This window comes from Globicephala melas, chromosome 11, assembly GCF_963455315.2.
Source record: "Globicephala melas chromosome 11, mGloMel1.2, whole genome shotgun sequence".
In the NCBI taxonomy this organism is placed as follows: Eukaryota; Metazoa; Chordata; class Mammalia; order Artiodactyla; family Delphinidae; genus Globicephala; species Globicephala melas.
Window position 1 is genome coordinate 43,482,686 of NC_083324.2, and position 16,342 is coordinate 43,499,027.

At 43.0% G+C, this 16,342-nt stretch overlaps 1 protein-coding gene across 4 annotated transcripts in view; it reads left to right on the forward strand.

Annotated features, from left to right (window-relative positions):
• The first annotated feature begins 5,579 nt into the window (after window positions 1-5,579).
• MYRIP (myosin VIIA and Rab interacting protein) overlaps window positions 5,580-16,342 on the forward strand; it is a 221,827-nt gene continuing 211,064 nt past the window's right edge. Inside the window, exon 1 of one of the 4 annotated variants that reach the window (XM_060309021.2) lies at window positions 5,580-5,760. The gene's annotated coding sequence lies outside the window, so the exon portion shown is untranslated. Of the gene's footprint in view, window positions 5,761-6,107; window positions 6,556-6,714; window positions 6,915-16,342 lie in introns of those variants that run through there. The other 3 variants (XM_060309022.2, XM_030846205.3, XM_060309020.2) reach the window with 3 other exon arrangements.

Sequence of the window (16,342 nt, forward strand, 5' to 3'; positions counted from 1 at the left end):
AGGAAAGCTTTATAATGAAAAAGAGGGAAGCCTTCACTCATGCTCTGATTGGAGGCTGTCGGCAGGGGGAAGCTGGAGGTAGGTTAACTAGGAGAAGAGCAGCCTATGTGATTGGTTTGGGAGCATATTTGGCATTCTCTACTTAGTCTTAATTGGAAACAGGGACAAAAAAAATAAGGAAGCTGGTAGCCACTGGCCAAGTCCACTGAGGGCTGATTGCTGCAGAAGATGTGGTCTGTCTTCCTGAGCTGGTTGCTGGAGAGGTCTTGGGTCAGAGTCCTGTTGCCACATATGGTCTGGCTGCTGTCCATTTGTGTATTCAGTCTCTCAGGGGCTCAACTCTACTAGCCCCTTCTGCATTCAGGGTCCACTTCAAATGCTCTTTTGCTTCCATTTTCTCATCACCCTTCCACATTTCTGAAAGGACCAAGAAACGATTTAGTCCTGGATCCTTGGGAGAACGAAGTAGTGTCTTTCCAGGGTACTCACATTGCTTCCAAATTATTCTCTTCCTCTCCTGGAAGAGAGAGTGCTCCTTCTTTTTTTCTTCTCTTCCTACAGAGTAGAAACTTCCCCTACATTATATCCTCCTTTCCCTCACCCTTACTTAGGTTTTTATGTTCCACGTAAAATCCACTTTTCTGTCTCCTGGAGCCAGAAGCCTCTTGGCTCTTTCTTAAAGGTGGTGGTGCTGGTGGAGGGGGGGATTGCTGAGCGGAGGAATATCCTCAATGAACTGGTAATATCATTGCAAAGAGCATAGAGATTCTTCACTTCTTGAAGGAACTTTAAAATACATGAAAATTCAGGTCACCTGATGAAAAAATATCAGTATGAATATTCAGCACACACGAAAGCCTCTGAACATCTTTGAATTGTAAATGGTGGTGTAAATTTTCTCTGGCATCTTCATTCATTCAGTACGTATTCATCCAGCATTTCCTTTGTGCTAGGCTCTGTCCAAGGCACTTGGAGATACCTGTGAACAAAACAAAGAAATCTGCCCTCCCATAGCTTATGTTCCAGTGGGGGAAGACAAACAATAAATAGGAAACAGAATAAGAAAGTTAATAGTGTGTTAAAGGGTGACAAATGCTATGGAATAACGAAAATGCAGAGCAGGGTAGGGAGGATCAGGCAGAGGGAAACAGGGCAGCCTCATCTATTTCCTTTTCTTTGGTGATGCCTGACTTTGCCATGTCAACAGCAACGTTATTGCTAAGCCTCAGTGAATAAGATCAAGATAATTAAACCAAGCCCCAGGGTTTGAGGATTGTTATGAAGGAGATGCACACTCACACACAGGGCCCTAAGTTTCTGGGTATTACTGCTAATTTTATTAATCCTTAGCACAGCTGCAGTCTGAGTCGGCTGCCAAGGATTTGAACTGGTTTGGGATTCAGAGAAGCAGTGTATCTGATTTGGCTATAGAGGTTATTACCAAGTCTGGGCTTTATTGTAGGGACCCGATTTATAGTAAGAAAAATTGTAACAGGAGAGAGTCACAAATCAAGACTCTGTAAGTCAGTAGTCACCTATATGCCCTATAAAATAATACCGTTATTATCATCATCTCTCAGCAGCATCAGGATCCCTTATTAGATGCCCTAGTCAGTGTAATGACAAAGTTTCTATTATTACATCTACGTTGTCCTTCCAACATAGAATCCACTTTATTGCAGAAAGCAGCAAAGCTTTTTAAAAGCTGTTATTTTGTAGGAAACAAATAGCTGTATAATAAAATATTAATTCTTCTAAAAAAATGGAAATAGTTCTAAAAAATAGAAAAATACTGTAGATACTAGAAACAATAAATTCTTTTATCTGCATTTCTATTTCTGTTTAGTCCAGTATGATCTGTTTCATAATTTGAGATACACATTTGGTCATATGTCTTTTATTTTTCTAATTCATCACTGCTGAAGAGCAGAAAATCCAGGATTTCCATGTTGAAGTTTTCCCCTGCCTTGAGTTGTCCAAAGACATGAGTGTTGACTTAATCCAGTGAGGTCCATCTTGTTTCCTCATTCAACAGGCAAACTAGATGTGTGTCGTGGTCCTCTCCTCTTTTGCTGTCTCATGGTAGGGCTGTGTGTGAATTGGCTTGTATAAGTTTTTGTGTGAATGTAAGTTTTCATTTCTCTAGGATAAATGCCCAAAGTGGAATTGCTGGGTTGTATGGTAGGTCTGATTTTCGTTTAAAAAAACCCAGCCAAACTATTTTCCAGAGTGGTTGCACCATTTTACATTCCCACCAGCACTGCATAAGTGATACTGTTTCTCTGTCTTTTCCCCAGCATTTGGTGTTTTTTATCTTACCCGTTCTGATAGGTATGTAGTGATATCTCATTATAGTTCTAATTTACATTTTCCTAATAATGTTGAGCATCTTTTCCCGTGCTTATTTGCCAGCTGTATATACTCTTTGGTGAAATATCTCTTGACGTCTTTTGTCCATTTTCTAATTGGATTGTTTGGGGGGTTATACTGTTGAATGTTGAGAGTTCTTTATATATTCTAGATACAAGTCCTTCATTGGATGTTATTTGAAAATATATTACCCAATATATCATTTGTCTTTCCATCCTCTTAATAGGGTCATTCACAGAACAAATGTTTTCAAAAATTTTGATGAGGTCCAATTTTTCAATTTTTCCTTTTACCCATTTACTTTTCATTTAACACATAATTATTGGCTGTCTACAATTTATCAAGATAATGTTCCAGGTGCCCATAGGAAACAAGGATGTGATGTGGTCCCAATTTCAACACATTTCCAGTCTAGCTGGGAAGACTGGAGATGTACCCAAATATTACATAAGAAGTGCTAAGTGGCATGGAAGAGGGAGAGATACATTTTTTTAAAAATCAGATATTATGTTTCAGCTGATAGGGAAGTAGTGGGTGAAGGTCTCACGACTTCTATGCCAGAGAATGCCACAAAATGGCATAGAAATTTCCCTTATAAGTCCATTTTTCAGGTTAAAAATTGTAATTTTTAGATAACATATATTAAATCTCATTATGTGCAAAGCAATTGCACATGCATTGTATCAATTAATAACAATTTTGTATCAATTAATAACAATAAAGGGCAATGGAGAGGATTACACCATATTTTACATGTAGGGAATCTGGGATTCAACAAAGTTAAGTAACTTGCCCAAGGTCACACAGACAGGAAATGGTAAGGTCAGACTGGCACCCCAGTCTTGTGATTAATGCTCTTTTAATTCTACCCAGAATCCTCCTGAGACATGTCCTTTTCCTGCCAGTATAAATTCATCAATCTTATGGCTAAGAAACAGACTGTCTGAGTCACATTTTAAAAGAAAACACAAGGGACTTCCCTGGTGGTCCAGTTGGTAAGATTCTGTGCTCCCAATGCATGGGGCCCGGGTCTGATCCCTGGTCAGGGAACTAGATCCTGCATGCATGCCGCAACTAAGAGTTCGAATGCCTCAACTAAAGATCCCGCATTCTACCACTAAGACCCAGCACAGCCTAAATAAATAAATAATTTAAATAAAATAAAAGAAGACACGATACATTTCCTTGGTACACAAAAGTCAATGAGCTCTTCTTGATAAAGGAAGGATCCATTAAAACTCTTACAGTGGTCAAGATCACGCAGAAAATGGAAAAGCAAGCACAGCCTGTGAGTCATGAGGGGCCAAAGAAGGGGTAGATATTGCTGGAACTCAGTAAAATTTTGCTGGATGACAGCTCAGGATGGAGTAATCGTGGAGGGAACATTTTAGGTCATATTGTTGTCAGCTCATTGTTACCCAAATCAGCTTCAAGTGCAAAACTTTTCATGGGGAATGTTTAAAAAAATGAATAATAACTCCGGTGAAGAACAAAAGCCTGTTTCTGACCTAAAGGATGACAGATAGGGAGCTGGGGCTCTTTCTGACTCATAATGTCTCTGGATTTCCATCTGTACTTTCTTCCTGTTTTATTTGTGAACTTGCCCAAATCATTGAACTATTCTGTATTTATTTGTCTTTCTTTTAAAATGTTTGTAACTTCGGGAAGATGTTAGGACCTTAATTCTGAGTCTGTAAAGAGGTAAATTTATATATTAGGTCAGTTTTGCAAACACCTATATGATGTCAAATAACCTTTGAACCCCGTCCCCATTTTTGTCATGATGCAGCCACTGGCAGGCCGCATGTGGAGAGTAATCCTTTCACATTCTACATGCCAAACTTCACCCTGATGGCCTGGGATCCAGTTGCAAAAGCAAAGGTCTTCACAGTGTCTGGACATGAACGAACACGAGCATTTACATGTGGCTTATTAGCAATGACCAGTCATGAACTACCTGCAAACATTTGGGCAAACTTACTTCCACCACTGTGTCCATCTCACTGACCTTGCAAACAATCAGAATACCCAAGTCTCAGACTGCTCACGGGGTAAAGGATGACTGAAAGAGGGCAAATAAGTCTTCTTGGGCAATTTAATTTGCATGCTGGGAAAGAAAAGACTGCCTCATTCTTGGATCCTAACCACTGAGAAGACAAGCCTGAAGGTGGAGGGGCCACCATGGAGTAAGTCAGCTTAACAATGAAGCCCACAGAGGAAAGCAGAGAGGAGAGGAGGAGCTAGAGAGGAGGGAAGGGGGAGGGAGGAAGAAAGACAAGGTGGGGGCTGAGATTCCAGTTCTATTGATACTTCTGATGTCACTTGAGAGCCCCTGAATCCATCTGTGCCTGAAGTTAGACCTACCATTTTGTATAACAAAAGGTAAAAGTAAGAATATTAGAGAAATACATTTAGTTGTAGATTCTCTCTAGGAGGGTACGCACGAAGGTGAAAAGCAATGGTTGCCTCCAGAAGAGAAACTGAGAGGCTGGGAGACAAGGGTGGCAGGGAGACTTGCTAACCGTGTATTCATTTGCGCTTTAAAATTTTCGTACCACTGCCAATGTTAATCAAGCACAGACAAATAAAGTTAAAATTGAATGTAAATAAAATAGAAACAAAACACAAACTTTCTTCCACTTTAACCAATTTGTGGATAATAAAATCGCCTTGAGAGGAAACCAGATCTTTAGAGAAATCAACTCTTTACCTTCCAAGTTCCCTTCGTAAATGTTTTTTCGTTTTTGCCTTTTTGGCTGCTGCCGACAGATCAGCAAATGAACCGTCCATTTCTACTGCGCAAATTTACACGGAGAGAACAGCCTCAATCCACGGTCCTGAGAGACGGTTCCCAGGGTTTTAGGAATCACCCACGTAGCTGTATTCCGATGGCGCGACTTCCGTCCTGCAGCGAAAATTGATAATGTGCTTCCACAGCCGAGTTGTTAGGGCTGAGGCAGTCCGTTTTAGAAAGATTCTGGGCCCTGTGTCCTGACGGATGCAAACGCGCAATGAAGCGCTGGCCTGAAGGAGAACCTTTCAACTCCCAGTCCTTCTTCCGGGACCCGGAACTCCAGGCAAGAGCCCGAATGCGGTCCTCACTGGCAGCAATCTTTGGGCGTCCTTGTGACAGCGCGGGCTCACTAGTCCTGCGGTGCGGCAGCGACGGGGGCTTTGGGACACTTGGGAGAGCAGTAGCCTGGGAGATCCAGCTCTCTGAGCCAAGAGCGAAACCAGTCAATGTGTGTTGAACGAAGGAGTGTCGTTAGCACAGTAAATTCAGGAGAGGACGAAAGGAACCCAGACCAGGGGATGGGTCACCACGGTGACTTTAAATAGCCACGCACTATGAAGTGAGGAAGAGCTGTCTTTGGAGACACGCCGGCTTCGGTGAGGCTGGGGAGGGAAGGCGCCCACACTCCGGAAGCCAGGCCGGCCCCGGATTCGGGTTACCAGGCATTCGGCTGTCAGGGAGGGTCCGGGCGCCCGGGGCGCAGGGGCAGGGAAGAAAAACCCTTACTTCAAAGCTGGTAATGACTTGAGGGCTCATCTGGCTACCCTGGAGCCGGGGCCTCGTCACCGCACTGCGCCTCAAGGTAGAGCCGAGCGCCGGGCGCGGGTCTCCGTCCCCGGCGCGCTCAGCCCCAGCCCCGCCCCCTGCCGCGCCGCGCCCCGCCCCTCCCGCGCGGGCCGCCTGCGCGCGGAGGGGAGGGCCTGAGAAGCCCGCCGGGCAGGCGCCCCCGGCCCCAGCACGGGCGCGAGCGCGCGCCCCCCTCCCACAGGGTGCCCGGCACTCGCCCCCGCTCCGGGCGCCTCTGATTGGTCGTCGCCCTGGCCGGCAGGTGTCTGCAGGGGCTGCGTCCACGCTGGCCCTGGCTGCCTGCGGCGCGGGCGCCTCCCTCGCAGCCGCTGCCGCTGTCGCGCTCCCGCCTCCCGCGCCCGCTCTGGGCTCCCGCTGCGGCTACGCTTCTGGCGGCCGAGCCCCCGCAGCGCTGCAGCTCAGATCTGGCGCGCCTACCGCCCCGTGCCCTGCCTTGCTGCGCGCTGCTTCCTAATCCACGCGGCGCTTTGCGGCGGGTGCCCCAGGCTTCCCGAGGCGCGGTGGCCTGAGAGCGGCCGCCATCGATGACCCCTGCCGCCATCGATGACCCCGGTCACGGACCTGCTCCAGCCCGGCCAGCCCGTGTGAGTACCGTCCCCTCCCCTCCGGCAGCTTTGCGCCACTCTCCCCCGTACGTTGCCGCAACTTCGGGGGTGGGTGTATGGAGGTGTCTCTCGTGTCCCCGTACACCCCGTGCGCGTCCTGAGCCAGGGCCCCGGGGCACTGCCAGTCCGCCTCTGCGGAGGGTCTTGGGGGGGCATCGAACTTGCTAGGGGGTTGTCGCAGAATCGGAACCGCCCCTTTCTCCCGCTGCCGGGGTCCGAGCTCAGCTCTGCGTTTCCTTCGCGGTTTGCGATTCCACTGGCCGCGTAGATCTTGGGCTGCGCTTCACCGCGCACCCACTACGCTCCTGGAGCGCCGGCGGGGCGCCTTAAACCATCAGGTAAGCGCCCGGAGCAACCCAGCGCGACGGACTTGATTCTTTCCCACTCTTAATTTCTGTAAAATGGGACTAATCAGGGACTCGTTCAAGGTCACGGCCGGTGCGCAGGACTAAGAATCGGAGTCGGCAGCTTCTGGCCGGGTTCTAGGACTGCCTGGGGAGGAGCGGCTGTTGCGGGGTGTGAGGTGCTCACTTCAGCTTCATCCTGGTCTCCCCCTTCCTACTCCCTCCGCTCCAACTCCGCTGCTTTTTGGTGAGGTCGGGAGCCGATTCTAAGGTACCCTTCAGAGGTTTGGATGTAGCCGCGGGGTATCTTCGGGGAGCGCGGAGCGGAGCGGTTCCTCATTGGGAACCCGGGGACCTGCAACATTTGCAGCATCCCTTCCATTCCCCGTCACTTAATTTACTTATGTCTCCGCAGGGTAGGGGAGTTTGCTAGGCGCCTGCTCTTGGATCAGTCCTGTTCCGTTTCCTTCTCCCAAATAAGCCCTGTCCCCAAGGATAAGTAAGTATCCGAGAGACTCAGACTGCACACACCACTTTGGGCCCAGGGACTTCCTAAGAGAAGCAGTAAGCTCTGGGCTTGGCTCCTATCTGATCTTAGAAAATGCCTTAAGTCTGGCTTTATTTCTGCCCGCTCCACTCCCGACCCCTTGACCGGGAGGTTTCCCACTTTCCCAGGGGAAGGTGGAATCCAGTCCCAGAATGTGTGTGAATGTCGCCAGACGTCTCATTTACTCCAGATCCTTTGAGGCAGCTCTTGTGGGGCTGTGGGCGGTTCTCAGAGTTTTGGGCTGGGGAGAGGGTCGCCCCTCCTCTTTTGGCATTATCACCCTGCCCCTCCAACTCAGCCTCCCTCGCCCCAACTCAGGGATGAGATGACCACTTAGATAGTTTTGTGATGTCTGACAAACATCTTTGAGCCTCAACTTTTTAAATCTATAAAATGGAATAATCCCTGCTTTTAGTCTTCCGAAGGCAGTTGGGGTTCAGGGTACGTGATAGATGTGAAAGTAGAGGACAGTGGTCCAAGAGGATGGGACCTGAGCTGTGGGTGGAAATGGGGGTGATTTAAATATATTTTCACAGCAACTTTGGGACTGTATTTTCAGGTCTAAAAATCCCTCTTTCCAAACAAATTTAGTTTGGTAAGACTTTGAAAATATTATTTTCCATCTTCCTGTTGATGTTCCTTGCCTGCCCATGGGCAGCCCCATCTCTCCTAATTACCCCCACCCCAGCCATCACATCTGTGGTTTGTCTTTGTGGGCTGAAAGCTAGCTGTCTTTATGGGGCTGGGGGCTGTCTCTGTGGAGTTGTGGGTTGTGTCTGGTGGTGGGGCAGTGTGTCTGTGTGTGTGGGGCTTGTCTCTGTGGAGATGGTGTGTATCTCTTTGTGGCAGGTTCTCTCTGTGGTCTAGGTTTTGTGTGTGGAGGAGGAGGGGGAACTGTCTGCTCCAGGATCTGAGAAAGTAAACTGTTAACCACCTTCAGCAATTAAGCTAACGGTGGTATCGACTGTGTCCTGTCTCCTTCCTCCCTGTCTAGAGAGACAGAAGGAGAGCTCATCTGTGGCCATGGCCCTTAGAGCAATTGATACACCGACTGAAATACCTTGTAGAGAAGAACTAGGCATGCCCCTCTTTTTGCCTTCCTGGTTATTATTGTGTTTGTCTCAAAGGCAAGTTAAGGAGGGTTGACTGACTGGTCAGACCTTTGAGTTATAACATCATCCCAGAAAATTGCACAGATCTGAAGTGTGCCCTCAATGGATTTTCACAAACTGAACATACAAGTAACAAGTGGCCAGATTACGACCTAGAATATTCCCAGCCTCCCAATTACCCCCTACAGGCACTATCACACCCCCCCCTCCCCTGAGGGTAACCAACATCCTGTTTAGTTTTGTCAGGTGTGTTTTATTTTTTGTTACTATTATTATTTATCATTTTAGTTTCAAAGCTAAAATGAAACTGCTTGATGTTTTTCACTTTTTTATATATGCAAACCAAAGGTAGTTATACCTAAGCCAGTCCAGAAAGCTAGAAGGAAGAATTTGGTCTTAAGATCTGGCCGGAGTTGTCCAGATCTGGTTGTCCCCCGAAAATCTGATCATCAGTTCTTGCGTGATGTAACAAGCCCAACCCCAGATATAACATTGCTGACATTGGAGGCTGGTCTATTCATAGAGTGTACTTGAATAATGCAAATCTGAAATAGTGTGATAATAAAATATGAATGAAGAAAAGACATGAGTGAATTCTTCATTTGACATATAAAAATAGAAGTATTTTGAATTCCTCAAAGTTAAAAATTGGTAGAGAATCACAGAATTTTAAGGCTGAGCGAATTATGAGCTGTTTGTGCTGTTGCCACATGGTGGCGCCACGTTGGCTGGATAACTGAAATACCCACTATCCTTTCCCAAGTCCTCGGGAAGGAGTCCCAGGAATAAAATTCAACAGCTCAGTATCTCCAAAAGTGATTTCCAAACACTGTGGTTTTTCCAGTGTCTGGGAGGCAGGCCTCCCCTCTGGTGCCTGCTACTAAGTCCATGGATAGAACCCTATCCCAGCTTTTGAGGAGGGTGGCTTGCGGGTTAGAGGCGGGTATACGTTGGAGGTGAATGGAGCTGAGACACCATTGCCTTCTCTTTAATAATATGGAGCTGTGGTATGTCCTTGGGATTCTAAAGAGGTTAACCGAAAAGCTAGCTTAGGTCTGTTATGATCCTTTTGGTCTCATTTTACCCCAGAATCCTTCCAAAGGTGTGAGAGAAGGAATTCTCTTTCCTGAGGCAGGTAGCTCTCTTCACAGAGCACTGTTCATGGTGAACTTGGAAGAATAAATAGACCTGGGTGTAGCCAAACTGTTGCTAGAAGAAATGCCCTGTGTTCCACAGAGAGGGGGCCAAGTCACAGGGGAAACCACCAGGGGTGGGAGTGTTATATCCAGCTGTGGAGAGGGCTAAGCAGACCCATCCAGTGCCCTTCTCCCGTCCATCACCTTTTAACTGGCAGTGTGTCTGAGACACTGTTTAGAAGTTTTTATTTGTGTTATGGCTGCCATGCCTTTGATTGCTGAGAGTGTTGAGTGTTTGCATATGCTGGACACTATATATATATATATATATATATATATATATATTCATTTAATGTTCTAAACAGGAGGAGGGTGACTTTCCCATCTTATAGATGAAGGAACTGGGCCTTGACAATTAAGCACTCTAAGTTTACACACTATGTGAGCCAGAGTGAGGACTGAGAGCCAGTCTCTCAGATGGCTTCCCTAGCTGAGTTGTACCCTCTGCAGGGTGCAAGGAGTCTTGCGTAATTCTTTTGTCCTCCCTGAGACCTAGTATAGCACAGTACATGTAGTAGCTACTTGAATCGAAATCTGTGGTTGCCATAAATAGAAAATTCTCTGCTGAGCAAGAGGGAAATCCAGACAGTGAAGGATGAGAATTTGGGGTTGAGTCCATGCAGCCTATAACATTGGGGCTGAGTGTATGCCCATCAGAATGTGTAGTCTCATTTTGTGTTTAAAATTTTATGGAAATGGAAATAGAGTCACAGACATAGAACACAAGCTTATGGTTACCAAAGGAGAAAGTGGGCACAGGGGGAGATAAATTAGGAATTTGGGATCAACAGATACACACTACTATATATAAAATAGATAAGCAACAAGGATCTACTACTGTATAGCACAGGGAACTATATTCAATATCTTGTAATAACCTATAATGGAAAAAGAATCTGAAAAAGAATATATATATGTATGTATAACAGAATCACTCTGTTGTACATCTGAAATGAATACAACATTGTAAATCAACTATACTTCAATAAAAAAAAGAAAGATGCTCTCAGAAGAACTTTATGTTTACCTGGAAGATTGAAGGGTGGAAGGGGGAAATGCATAGAGGGCTAATGGTATATACCTTTTAATAAAATGACATGTAAAAGACTAAACAGTAAACAGATACATTATAAAAATTGTTATGTAAATGGAGGCTTGCCACTGATTTTTGTGATTTGCTTTTTTCACGCAACACTGGTTTTTGACATATGTTGATAATTGTAGATCTAGTTGATTCATTTTACTGTAGTCTTTGTTTGTTTAATATTCCAGAGTTAATTCCCCACTGAAGGTCAAAATGATGTTTTTACCTTTTGCTATTACAAAAATATTGCAAGGAATATCCTTGATAGGATCTTGTAGAAATGTATAAGAGTGTGTCTAAGGTATATATCCCCAGAAGTTGAGTAACTGGGTAGTAGGACTTGCATCAACATCTCATGTTTGTAAATTTTGGAGGTTAATCCTTTGTCAGTCGCTTCATTTGCAAATATTTTCTCCCATTCTGAGGGTTGTCTTTTGGTCTTGTTTATGATTTCCTTTGCTGTGCAAAAGCTTTTAAGTTTCATTAGGTCCCATTTGTTTTTATTTCCATTCTCTAGGAGGTGGGTCAAAAAGGATCTTGCTGTGATATATATCATAGACTGTTCTGCCTATGTTTTCCTCTAAGAGTTTTAGTGTCTGGCCTTACATTTAGGTCTTTAATCCATTTTGAGTTTATTTTTGTGTGTGGTGTTAGGGAATGTTCTAATTTCATTCTTTTACATGTAGCTGTCCAGTTTTCCCAGCACCACTTATTGAAGAGGCTGTCTTTTCTCCATTGTATATTCTTGCCTCCTTTATCAAAGATAAGGTGACCATATGTGCGTGGGTTTATCTCTGGGCTTTCTATCCTGTTCCGTTGATCTATATTTCTGTTTTTGTGCCAGTACCATACTGTCTTGATTACTGTAGCTTTGTAGTACAGTAGCTATAGTCTGAAGTCCAGGAGCCTGATTCCTCCAGCTCCGTTTTTCTATCTCAAGATTGCTTTTGCTATTCAATATCAAAAAAACAAACAACTCAATCCAAAAATGGGCATAAGACCTAAATAGACAGTTCTCCAAAGAAGATATACAGATTGCCAACAAACACATGAAAGAATGCTCAACATCACTAATCATTAGAGAAATGCAAGTCAAAACTACAATGAGGTATCACCTCACACCAGTCAGAATGGCCATCATCAAAAAATCTACAAACAATAAATGCTGGAGAGGGTGTGGAGAAAAGGGAACCCTCTTGCACTGTTGGTGGGAATGTAAATTGATACAGCCACTATGGAAAACAGTATGGAGGTTCCTTAAAAAACTAAAAATAGAAATACCATATGACCCAGAAATCCCACTACTGGGCATATACCCTGAGATAACCATAATTCAAAAAGAGTCATGTACCACAGTGTTCATTGCAGCTCTATTTACAATAGCCAGGACATGGTAGCAACCTAAGTGTCCATCGACAGATGAATGGAAAAAGAAGATGTGGCACATATGTACAAGGGAATATTACTCAGCCATAAAAAGAAATGAAATTGAGTTATTTGTAGTGAGGTGGATGGACCTAGAGTCTGTCATACAGAGTGAAGTAAGTCAAAGAAAAAAAATACCGTATTCTAACACATATATATGGAATCTAAAAAAAAAAAAAAAAGGTTCTGAAGAACCTAGGGCCAGGACAGGAATAAAGACGCAGATGTAGAGAATGGATTTGAGGACATGGGGAGGGGGAAGGGTAAACTGGGACAAAGTGAGAGAGTGGCATGGACATATATACACTACCAAATGTAAAATAGATAGCTAGTGGGAAGCAGCCGCATAGTACAGAGAGATCAGCTCGGTGGTTTGTGACCACCTAGAGGGGTGGGATAGGGAGGGTGGCAGGGAGACACAAGAGGGAGGAGATATGGGAATATATGTATATGTATAGCTGATTCACTTTGTTATAAAGCAGAAACCAACACAGCATTGTAAAGCAATTATACTCCAATAAAGGTGTTTAAAAAAACCAAAAAAAAGCATCTCTATGTTACTTCAACTCTGCTAGGTTTTGCAAATGGCCCTCTGAAGCTGTTGAACCACTTAACGCTCCCACTAGCACTGTCTTGGAGTTCTTCGTATCCCAATATCTTTGGCTGTGTCTGACATTAATCGGTTGTTTTAATTTTGATTAATCTGATAAGCATGGAATGTATTTCACTGCTTTTACTTTGCATTTCCCTTAGAGATCTTTTAAAAATATATTTTGATTTTCAAGTTTTCCTTTCTATGCATTGCCATTTTTTATGAGATAAAACTTTTAGATCTTGAAACTCATCTGAAGTTTATATTTCTGTACTGTGTGAGGCAGAGATCTAATGTTTTCCATATTGAAAACCATTACCCCATTATCATTGAATGAATATTTATTTTCGCATTTATTTTGCTGCCATCTCTGTCATATACCAATTTTGGTTATAGTTTTGGATCTGTTTCTTAACTCTGTTCTGTTCTATTAATCTTTTTGTGATTCCTGAGCTAATACCACTTTCATTTAGTTATTAAAGCTTTGTAATAAATCTTCCCTTCCTAGCCTTGTTCTTCAAAATTGTCTTGGCTATTTTTGACCCTTTAGGCTTCAACATTTATTTTAGGATCTATCCTAAACATCACTTCCTATGAAAAATACTGTTATCAAAATTTGGTAAAATAGAAAATAAAATGTATTTTATTGTTTCTTTTTCTTTGAATATAGTGCTAATCAAATGCTTTCATTTCCCATTATTTAGTGTGAATTTTTGGTCCCCATTTTAAGTGGATTTACTTTAAGCGACTCTTCTCTGGTACCAGATATCCTTGAATAATAAGGACCAGATGAATATAATTCTTTTAAACACAAATAAGATCTTTTTTTTCCACTCAACAACATATAAGCAGTGTTAATGTCAATGATTATTCTTCTGTGTCATTATTTTTATCCTCCTAATGATCCATTTCATTTGTATACCATAATCTATTCAACAAAATCATTCTTTTAAAACATTAAGCACTTTATACTTTTTATTGTAACTTCATCTTTGCACACATTTTTATTTTCTTAGGATGAATTACTTTGTCAAAATTTACTTACTTTTATTTAAATTTTGGATACATATTGCCAAATAATCCTCCAGGAAAGTCTATAAATTTATATTGCTCTTGGTAGTGTATGAGTGTGCCAGATCCCCATGCCTTGCTAGTGATAAATATAATTATTCAACAACACTGTCAATTTCATAGGCAAAGGGAAAAAAAGAATCTTATTTTTTACTTTGCTTTTCTTTTCTAGTGGGACAGAATATACCTTCATGTTTATTCATAGCCCACTTCACTAAAGAATTTTCCATAAGGGTTGTTTCTCTTTTACTTTCTGTGAATGAAACTTGCATTATCACTCAGTGTTTTTGAGAGAACTATCAGATTGTTTATATAGATTATGTTCATATTTTTAACTGTTAAATATTACTCTATCATATGAAAATGCCATTTTTATTAATCTGTTACCTCCATGATGGACTATAGATTTTTTCTGTATTTCTTCTGTGGCTATTACATAGATGTATGCAGTAAACATCTTTGAAATGTATTTATGCACATGCAAAAGAAATTCTTGAGGATGTATGCCCAGAAGTAGAATTTTGAAGGGTCATATTTTACAAAAACTTACAACTTGACCATTTGGTGCCAAATTTCTCCCAAAGTGGTTATACTCAAACATCCCTAGCAGTGTATATCATAGTATCTCTCACTTTAAGGAAACAATAATACTAGGGAAGGAGGAACAAAGGTGTTAGAGTGAAAAGTACACATGTGTGTTTGTGTATATATAAATATCCTTAAGTTCATTTAGAAAGCTCAGGGTTTTTTTACCTTTTCATTTCGAATCTTGCATCATATGAATGATTAAGTGTATAAATCATAAACATCACATAAATATTTACTTGGCTTAGGAGAACTGGTAAGAGTTTAAGTAAAAGGTGAGCGATTTTATAGTGCCTTTATTCAGGGCAGCCTTCAAGACGGGGTTAGCACATGACAACCAGAAAAGCACCTCTACCCAGCTCTGCGCCTCCCGACCCAGGGCAGGGGTTCTACCCTTAGACAATTGTTCCTTTTTATCATCTTCTCTTTTACAATTTAGAAGACCTTGGTTGGTATAAGTCCAAGGTAATAATGTACCATTAACACCCTCTTGCGAATGACCTTATGTGATCAATTGCTAGTGATGGTTAAGACCAGAACAGCATGAAACCACCAGAAGGTTATTGGGGAAAAGGCTCAAAGATGGACTTGTTTGGGGACAGGCTGGATTCGTTACTGACAGAAACCTCATTCACTTCAGACTTACTCTGAGAATCAATTCTACATTTGTGTAAAGAGAGTAAGAAGAGCTTTATGAAACTGCCTAAATGCTGTATGAAAACTGCTTTCAGCGTTGTATTCAACCATGTGTTATTTGCCCCCATTACCTTTCCTAGGTAATTGTAAGTTAAATTTTTTGGTGTACATTTATATATTATCAGCTGGGGAGAGAAAACCATTCTGTGGAAAGTCCTTTTTTGGCTATGATTTACAGTGTAATGCCACTGATGTGACAGATATGTGATCTGCAGCTGGGATGCACAAATCCATTCTGTGGGCTGACAGTTTAATCTCTCCGAGCAGACACTTCGGAAAAGAACACAAGACATGAGAGAGAGGAACGGGGGTGCCTACAGGACAGAGGTGCTCATGGCCCCAGGATCTAGTGTGGCTATTTGCCAAAGTCCCCAAATAATCCCATACTGACTCATGGCTCAGAAAACTCATCCTATATGGTTCTCCCATTTTGGTATGAAATGTAACTACCTCAGAGTATACAGGGTCACTTTCTAGGCTTCAAAGCCTGCATATCACTGGAGAAAAGGAAAATGACCCAAGCCCCTTTATGTTATCTTTTTTCTGAAGATAGTCCAGTCTGCATATGCAGTGCTTCCAGCCCCAAACCTCTTCCTAACCTCCTCTTGAAAACCTTTGTCTCAATCATCATTTCACTTTATTTGTGCAGCTCCAGCCTCTGAAAATCTGGCAGGTTCTGTTTTTGTGTTTGTGTTATATAAATGTGGTTTTGTTGTTTTGCTTTCTTTGAGAAACAATTTATTGATCAGTAGGGACTTTGATTTACTAGAATGACATGTAACCAGAATATTCGAGATTAGTCTCTTTCTTTTATGGCTAATTAGAAGAAAAAATTTTAAATGCTGTTTTAATGGAATCCTTGATTAAAATCTATTAGAAATCTGCCAGTGGGTCTTTCAGCTCCACGGTCCACTGAATGTCAGGTGCCTCTCCCAGGACTGCAGATCTTGCAGCCCGGGTGCTTGAATGCCCGCCATCCCCCAACCATCCTCTGTGCTCCCAGATCTGAATCCTTCCTCCCACGGCTTCCAGGTACCTTACGCTTGCTCTTCCCACTGCCACCACCCCTGCTTTCTGCCTCAGTTCCCCTCCCCTCAGCCTGGTGCTGATGGTG